The sequence below is a fragment of the Eretmochelys imbricata genome, chromosome 1 (assembly GCF_965152235.1).
Source record: "Eretmochelys imbricata isolate rEreImb1 chromosome 1, rEreImb1.hap1, whole genome shotgun sequence".
In the NCBI taxonomy this organism is placed as follows: Eukaryota; Metazoa; Chordata; order Testudines; family Cheloniidae; genus Eretmochelys; species Eretmochelys imbricata.
Genome location: NC_135572.1, coordinates 157,756,499 through 157,766,522, shown reverse-complemented (window position 1 = coordinate 157,766,522; position 10,024 = coordinate 157,756,499).

Genomic DNA, 10,024 nt, shown 5'->3' with positions numbered 1-10,024 from the left:
ATTTGGAAAGGCCATTTTATCATGACTACAGACAAAATCCCATTTGTGTACATTTTATTGCAGGCACTTTTTATTTTCAGGCAACATCGTAGAACTTCTGTACCACAAGAAAATGGATAATGGAATTTTGATGGAAGTGGTACCTTATTGATAAGCACATACTGTACATCAGATTCACAGTTTAAAGGCTTCCACCCCTACCTGTTGGTCAATGCTCAGTTAAAGCTCAACACACCACTTTGGTGGTTTGAGCACTGATTGCCCTGTTTTGTACTTAACATGCCTTGGATCCGTTTTGCTTTGCTTTTTTTAAGTGAATAGTAAGCCCTGAGATTTGGTCCAGTGTAAAGAAGGCTATTTACTCAGTTGTACTGACATTTCTTTCTTATATCTGTTAATGTTTCTCATCACTGAAGTCCCACTCCACTGGTTGTCCCCTGCAGCAGTCTACTGAGAAAATCAGCATAAACCAGCACAGCAGTCCTGGAAAGGATTTTTCTTTATCTGCAGCAACACTAAAAAGAAAGGGTGCAATTAGTGTCTCTAGTGCAGTGATACTCGGTGGTTCAGGAGTCAGATTAGCAATCAACATTACCCAAAAGAGTCACAGTAGTGCGAATTCATGGTTTCATTTACTATAGTACTATATATTCATATTGAAACAGTATGACAGGCGAAATATTTAGTGTGTGTGTTTGTATGTGTATGTATTATTCTCACAGCAAAATAATTGACCAAGTATTATTTTATCAACTACAGTTGGTTAATGGCATAGTAAAAGCATCCTGATTGGTTACTAACTAAATCACACAGTGTTTTAATATCATGTGCTGCAAAGAGCCGCAGGAGACAGCCTGATATCACTGCTCTAATGTTTAGGGGTCAAATCCTGGCCTCACTGAAGTCAATAGAAGTTTTCCCATTGACTTCAGTGGAGCCAGGATTCCACCCTGCATGTTCCGGCTGTACGGTGGTCTGTGCTGCTTTTCTTAGCTGGCTGTGTTAGGACACTGATATGAGATATATCGCTAGATGAGCAATGTTGTTAGAGGTGGAAACACTAGATGGGTGTTGAGGTATCTTCAGGGGGTTTTAATATCTACAATGCTGATCACTTAGCCTTTGGGCTTATTGTTGAAAACTGGACATCGGAACCTTGGCTGTGCCAGTCTCTTTCCAAATGCACATTGTAAGGCTGTGCAGAGTGCTCTTGTATGTGTGTGTAGATGGGTATTCATAAATATGCGGAAACTGCTTATATCTTCAAGTTTAAAGGCCAAATTCTGCACTCGGCTACACTCCAGAGTAGGCAGTGGAATGTGTTGCCCAAGTATAACTGAGGGCAGAATTTGACCCTAAAGGTTAAAATGATGTTGTGTTAACGGTCATCCTCTCATCTTAACCCAAACTCTGTTTAAATATTTATTTCAGTTCTGTGAAGGCCGGATCTCGTTAAAACACTGATTTATTTTTTCTTTGCTGTGGTAGCCAAAGGTAAAAGTGTAATATTTTACCTTCTTTTCATACTCCCGCTAACCTCTTCCCCCACAGATATTTGCCCATAAGGATTTTCTTTTTAACTTCAAGTTTTAGAATCGTTTAATAGCTTACTGAAATGCTGCATTTTGGGTTGTTCATCATTACTTTCTCATGTACCTGACTGTTCATTTGGGGTATTTTTTAATGAGAGAATTTTCAGATTGTCTCACGGCATCCATGTGTTTTGTTAGATCCATCCCCAGTTAAGCATTGCGCTCTCAGCCCCTGTGTTAGTATGCCATGCTTCCTAAGGGAAAAAAGGGTGCACAATTCTTAACTTCAGTGAAAGTTGAACACCGGCTTCGGAGGGGCAGAATATGGCCATGATTGTGTGTTTTCTTACCAGACATTTTTTGCACTCTTTTTAAACAGTTAGAATTCTGAATGCTGATAAAGCAAAATCCCTGGTTTTCTTTGATGTTTTCTAACCAGAGGAGCAAAACAGGTGGGCTTGCTATTTTTTTATTTTTATTTGGGTAATGGCTATAACTCTTGCTTGTTAGGAAGACTTAACAGATGCTGTATACTTGCTTTCTGAAGATGATGTTCAACATATTTAAATTGCACTTGCTTTGGTAACAAGAGCAAAGCAGGAAGACCACTGGTTATACTTTACAGTTACCTGTGAGCAGGGGCCTTGGGTACTGGTAGACACTGCCAGATTTTAACAAATATTTCCCTTTTCTTAGTGGTGGGAGGGAGGGGTTGGGCACTAGGCAGAGGAAAAGATTAAAAATCCCTTCTTTTTATAGAGGTCTTGTCTCCTCTTAGTGCATGCAACTCCTAATTAGAGTTAATGGGATTAGTGCATGTACATCAAGGGGAGAATAAGCACATGTTTAATGTATTTTATTTTCTTATCATAACATATTGGTCGTGCTCTGTTTTGAAAGTGTAGTAAATATATTATCATTTGCTTAATTTTTACTATTCTAAGCAGACATATTGGTAACAATTTGGAAAACTGAATTGTACAACAGTGCACAGTACACTGCACAAATAGTGCAAGAATATTTTCATTTGGAACTTTTGTCTCTTCAGATAGGTTTTTTTTTTTAATATATAATTATATATATATATATATATATATACAGAGTATGTATAAATTAACATGATTGGAAATAGCTGCAGTAAATGTCTCTAATGAAGATGAGCAAGTGGCTTGGATTGGAACAGTGAGCATAGATTTTATATTTTACACTATTTTCTTCTGGTTTAATAGAAAATAGCTTGTATAATTGACTACCAAGCCCTCTGAGAGCAATAATAAACAAAAATATATCAATTTTTTTTGGTCTTTGATTTTCACCCATGATCTCCACAATTTCAGTAAGTCTTTTAAGAATCTGGAAGCATTTCCCCTTTCACTCCACCCATCTTTTAAGGCTTTAATTGTTTGATCTTTTGGATTAAAATTCAAGTTCTCCAGTTGTGGACCTGAGGTCTCAGTGGATCTTTCACAGGCCAACTGCTGGGGAGCTCAACCCTGATTCAGGAGACAAATGGCTTCCCAGACTGAATATACACCCAGTTTAGATTCTGGACCTTAGCAGCTCCCTAGCACTGGCATGGAGGAAGAAGTCATACCCCGTCAAATTCCCATGTGCAATACCATAATAGCATCGTGCGACCCAATTCAGGAGCCTTGTGAAGAATATGGTGGGAGAGCTCTTGCCGGTTGCTGGCACCATTGCATCCCATCAGTCATAAAAGCATAAACATTTGTTGCTGAAGAAGGACTTCCTGTGGTATACTAATTAGCGTTTACAAGCTTTGGCTCATATAGGTCTCTTGCCAACCATGAGCTGACTGTCAGAATGTGTTTTTGCTATTGACTTTGTGTCCCACCGGGTGATGTGTTTCTCTTGGGCACAAAGAACATAGGCAATGTCCTTTGTTCTGCTTTAAACTACTTTGAAGGGCTCTGTACACTTAATTGCTGACCAATACTGAGGATTATGTCCCTTGTCCTGGTTGCCTAGCATTCATGGAAAAAGCGCACATCTTTTCTCTGGAGCTTTGTTATCTTCACCTCTGTGGTATTCATCTTGGCTTCATTTACCACCGTCTACTTGCAATGTAGCGTCCGCAGGCTGTTCTCTTCTGACGTCGCAGGTGGAGCTCAGGGGCTTTCTAAAACATCTTCTCCAATACAGCATATCTTCTAATAGAAGTTACTACAAGTGTCCATGGATTCTGTCTTCCTGTCCGTCAATATTGTTTTGGTATGTTCAATAAGTACGAACTGGCATATTATCAAGTCTAAGTCTGTTGATAACATGCCTTCACTGGTACAAAGTAGAGACTTTCTACAGAAGGCATGTCTCATACTGTTGGCATAAGTACATCATTACCTGGGACCTGAGCCCTCTGAAATGGACCAGACCAGCATGAGGGAGTTAGTACAATGACATCATTAACATTGGGTGTATGTGTAGTTAACCAATAGTTGGTTAATGTGATTATGTTTTTAGTTGATGGAGGTGCACTTTCTGCCTGGGAATACTCAAAAAAGACGTCTGTCCTGGCTGTATGCACCTTTGATTAAGGGAATGTTGATTTTCATACCCAGCTCAAACTAGGCAGAATGCTTCAGAGTGTTGCAAAAGGCATAATAAAATTTCCACGTCCTTTGGTGCCAATTAGCCAGAGGCATTCATCAAACATCTCCACAGCCAAAATGAACAGGTATAGCCCAGCTAAGTATCATTCATATGTAGTAGGTCAACTTGAATATGGAAGTATGTTCATGGACTTTCCTTGAAAACAGTGCTTATCATGTAGGGGAAATGGACTCCCCGAGATGTGCACGCATTAGCGCTGCTAAGAGTTAAGCCACTGGTCCCAAAACAGCTGTTATGTTTACCTGTTCTGATTTGTGGCTATTAATATAGGCTCATCCTCTTGATCTTTATTGCTGAATCTGTACTCAAGCACAGAGTGCTACAATTGCTCACTTCCAATTCATCTGTGTGTTCTCTAACCCATGATGGCGCTTGGGCTGCTCCAAACCCAAATATTATATAAAGCTTGTATAATACTGGGTTCTGAAGCTGATAAAGACCACATTGCAGGTTAGAGTAAACATAGCTGAAAGGATGAAGGGCACTGGCTGGTACAGCTGACATCTTGATCTGGGAAACTAAATAATTGCCAGAAAGTTTGGAAACCACACAGTTAAGCATGCACACAAAGGGCAACCATTATGCCAGTACAAAAGTGAAATAATTCTTGCAATCAGTGGAATTACTCTGGATACACTAGGACTGGGATTGGCATTTGTCCCAGAGAAAAATCTACCCTCCTAGGGTAGTCAGGAGCTTCCCCGTAAGACTAGGTTCCACCTGGAGAGGGAAGAAGTGGCAGGACAGTATCTACCTGAGTTCCTCAACAATCTTTTGCACCAGTATCTTCACAGGATTGCTACCATATTTTGGGAACATTTTCAGAATGTCTGAATGTGATAGATCATGTGAAATTTTTGCCAGCTGCTCGAAAGATGTAATGAAAATATTCTCTATTTTAAAGAATTCTGGCAAGATACTGGATTAGCATCCATAAACTAAATATTTCACAATTCTCTTCTCATTAACCTCTGTGCTTTCAAATTTAAGGAACACAACTTAAAAATTACACATATTTGAAAATTTTGTACCTACAATAGTTACAAGTAACACTTCAGTTTTATGAACAATCTGAAAGATGGTGGAGGAAAAAAAAATGTTTAGTTTGTGTACACGAACTGTTGGAGAGCACCTTGTATATAGTCAGTTTCCTCTTGCTTGAAGAGATCTTTATAAACATCAGTAAGGTAGTGGAAAAAGCTTTTTAACATTTTTAAAGGAAATATTTTAAAAAATCAGGACATACCATTTAAAGGGGGCTCTGTCAGAAACTGGAATTTTAAAAAAATAATTTCAGAAAATCCAGGTTAACAGTGTCCCTTTCAGAGGAGGTCTCTACGTATTTTTGAATCTTATAAAACTCTTGTTTCATCTATTGTTTTTTGTCAAGGCATAATACTTTTGTTAAGGAAGGGTATTTTTAACTTTCAACTTTCTTTTGAAACTAATGGTTAATTTGGGTGTCTAATATTTATTGTGAATGAAATGTTTTTAAAACCACTAGATTGTGTTACAGAGCTATCATTTATTACAAAGGCAAAATGTACCCAATACATTCATTGCTTCTGCTGTCTCAAAACTGTGAGTTGTGACAATCAAATGCTACTTGCCTGAAAGCCAGGAAGCTACCATAAACTGGCATGTTACTGAACCATAAAGATCACCAGCAAGTACGGTAGCTTTAATGAATAATTTTCTCTTTGAGAAAACTAAACATCATTAACCTAAACGATTGTTACAAACTTGTGATTTTGTTGTTTTTGTTAACTACCAGATATTATTAGCCAAATCAACCAAATAATAAAACTGTATACAGGGTACAAATTTACTGTGCATGTGTATATATATTTTTGTACATTTCTACAGTTATTTCCTACACAAAATTATATGCAGTTCAGAAAAGATCTGTAAAAAGCAAGTAGCAAAATAATCTCACCTATCGTAGTTTCTGAAAAACTGTGTCCCAAATTAGTACACAGATGTACACTGCTATGCAAATATTACTTGTCCGTTTTCTCTTACATTTGCATAAATAGTTGATGGCTGTTTTTACTGAGCTTTCAAAAAATGGTTAATGCAAAAGAAACATCTTGTTTTAAAATAAAATAGCTTTGGCTCTGTGTAAGTATTAGTATATACTGTATTAGAATCTCATTTATACTTGTAGTCACTTACTTTGATTGTTGTAAGTGAATGTGTGTGTATAACATTAGTTTGAATAGAATTTTTTGAATTGCACTTATTGAAAAGGGACAGCTACCTAATATTTATTTTCAGCTATGTTACTGCCTAGGTAGTCAATATGTAAATGAAAGACCTACATTGTTTTCATATTTGCCATTCTGATTTGCCCAACTAAGCATCCACAAAGGGCTGTTAGTTTTTGTTCTTTGTATGTCAGTTTTCTGTTTACACTCTTAGACTCGTCCTGCAAATTGATCCATCCAGATGGACTCTTGCTCTTTTGCAGAGCCCCATTGTCTGCAGTGGGGATTCACCCACCTGCAGATCACTGTGCAGGATTGGGACCTTAGGTGTAATCAATAAACCTAAATTCATTTCCATTCACTATATTAAGAGTGTGACTAAGAACTGAGGGGATTGCATATATTGTAGCATTTATAGGAACATAGTGTATAATATTTATTATCCTTCCCCATTCCCTCAAAAATAAGAAACAAACAGGCAAACAAACAAGCAAACAGCAAGTTAAAGAAGTATGGGCTGGATGAATGGACTACAAGGTAGACAGAAAGCTGGCTAGATCGTTGGGTTCAACGGGTAGTGATTAATGGCTCCATGTCCAGTTGGCAGCCGGTATCAAGCGGAGTGCCCCAAGGGTCAGTCCTGGGGCCGATTTTGTTTGATAACTTCATTAATGATCTGGAGGATGGTGTGGATTGCACCCTCAGCAAGTTTGCAGATGACACTAAACTGGGAGGAGTGGTAGATATGCTGGAGGGTAGGGATAGGATACAGAGGGACCAAGACTGGATTGGGCCAAAAGAAATCTGATGAGGTTCAACAAGGACAAGTGCAGAGTCCTGCACTTAGGACGGAAGAATCCCATGCACTGCTACAGACTAGGGACCGAATGGCTAGGCAGCAGTCCTGCAGAAAAGGTCGTAGGGGTTGTAGTGGATGAGAAGCTGGATATGAGTCAACAGTGTGTCCTTGTTGTCAAGAAGGGTAACGGCATTTTGGGCTGTATAAGTAGGGGCATTGCCAGCAGATCGAGGGATGTGATCGTTCCCCTCTATACGACATTGGTGAGGCCTCATCTGGAGTACTGTGTCCAGTTTTGTGTCCCACACTACAAGAAAGATGTGGAAAAATTTGAAAGCGTCCAGCGGAGGGCAACAAAAATGATTAGGGGATTGGAACACATGACTTATGAGGAGAGGCTGAGGGAACTGGGATTGTTTGGGGGAAGGGATAGCTCAGTGGTTTGAGCATTGGCCTGCTAAACCCAGGGTTGTGAGTTCAATCCTTGAGGGGGCCATTTAGGGATCTGCAGCAAAAATGGTCCTGCTTCAAGCAGGGGGTTGGACTAGATGACCTCCTGAGGTCCCTTCCAACCCTAACCTTCTATGATTCTTCTATGATTCTAGTCTGCAGAAGAGAAGAATGAGGGGGGATTTGATAGCTGCTTTCAACTACCTGAAAGGGGGTTCCAAAGAGGATGGATCTAGACTGTTCTTAGTGGTAGCAGATGACAGAACGAGGAGCAATGGTCTCAAGTTGCAGTGTGGGGGGGGTTAGGTTGGATATTAGGAAAAAACTTTTTCACCAGGAGGGTGGTGAAGCACTGGAATGGGTTACCTAGGGAGGTGGTGGAATCTCTTTCCTTTGAGGTTTTTAAGGTCAGGCTTGACAAAGGCCTGGCTGGGATGATTTAGTTGGGGATTGGTCCTGCTTTGAGCAAGGGGTTGGACTAGCTGACCTCCTGAGGTCCCTTCCAACCCTGATATTCTATGAACAAAAACATCTGAGAAAAACATTTTATTAAGAATCTTCAAAAGTAAATGCAGAGCTATAGATGTAGAAGGCTGTGCTTTCTGGAGATGGAAGCTTATGAACTGACTGTATGGATAGACATTTTAGATTAAATCAATTTTTAAAATCTGACATCTTTCAGATTTCCATTTTTCACTGAAATCTTAAAATAATGCAAAAGTAAAATTGTTTTTGATTGTCCAGGCAATGCTTTTACGCAGAAAAGATGGATTCTACTGTTAGCATACCAGCAAAACCTGCTTGTTTGTTCCTTGTAGGTTGCATTGCTATAACTTTTCGTATCTTAACATTTCCATTAAAACCCCTCTGTTTCACAATTCAGCTTTAAAGGCTGATTTTGATCTGACACTTAGAATAAAATGTTTTATCTCAGAAGAGAATTTTTTTTATCCTTAAGATGAAAAAAGTGGTTATTTTCAGCAGTCCATCACAATAAAATATTAATATTAAAAAAGTTGTGACATAAATAGAGTTGCTACTCACACAGCATACCCGACACAAATACACAACAGTCAGGAAATGAAAAAGTTAGGCCATCCAACGGTAAACATCCTCTACTCTGCCACCTGCAAGCATACATCTTGCTATTCCCATAGCTACCATGCACCATGTGCACACAGATTGTGCACCACACCTTTAATTCTGCCCTTTCTAGGGATGCCTCATCCCCTTTAACTGCCCTTCTGCAAAAATCCCTTTGCCAGATTACCCTCTCCCAACACAACCAGCTATTGTACCAAACAGCCACACCTACAAGTGGCGGTGGGGGGAGCAATCTGGTGAAAGGGTGTATGCAGAAGGGTGGGTTGAGGGGACAGAGTTAAAGTTGCAGTGCATGGTGTGTGCTGTACAGTAGTTGTGGTGATGGTAAGGTGTGTTCCAGCAGGGTACGAGTAGAAGATTTGTATAGGTAGATGGCTTAACTTTGCATTTCTTGGTTCTTGTGGATTTGTGTCAGGAATGTCGTCTGCAAAAACACTACATTTTTTGTGCAGTAATTTCCTAGATTTATTTTTGAATTATGTGGGGATGGGAAGTTGGGAGGAGAGTGGATTTCTCTGGGCATTGGAGGTAGATGTGCAACTACTGACAGACGATAATGCTGTTATGTGCTATCAGCAGTGCATGAGCCCTTAAGTATCTTCTCCATTGTAAGATAAAATCCATCAGAAGAATGCAGTTACTGATAGAGAAGCTTCATCAAAAGATCTTATGTGCTCCTGGCCCCTGTCCAATGAGGCCCCATCCAATGAAGTTTTGGTACATGACATAAAAGTATAATGTAAATAACAGCTGAAAGTAATCCTATATCCAGTTTTTTAAAAATCTCTGTGGTGCACCAGGTAACTCAGGTTCACCCTTCTGCCAAGTTTTGTGTAGAAACTATTTTTTTTTTAAGAGCTATCAATGAAATTTAGGACTTCCAAGGGTATGTTTCAGTTAAAGCCCAAATTCAAAGACTTCTTACTAAAAACTTCTGAAGAGAAAAACAAAAACTACATACAAAATTCAAAGAACATAAAAACTAACTGAAATTTTAGATAACTTGGCCACCTATTTTTAGAGAAATCGCAGGAGTTCATGCCCCTTCTTAGAATGCAACAATTGGTTGTTGGGTTTACTCTGTGGGTGTTGGTGGCTTGTGACATGCAGATCAGACACAAATGATTTGGAGGTCCCTTATGGCCTTAAACTCTATGACTGTGAAGTCATTACCCGGCGACTCCATAATATTTACTTGTCACAGATAAGACCTAGGCACTACACTGTTTTACAAAGGACTTCAGTTAGAAGCTACACTAAATTAACCCAGTAACTTCAGAGCAGCATGGAGACTTATACTT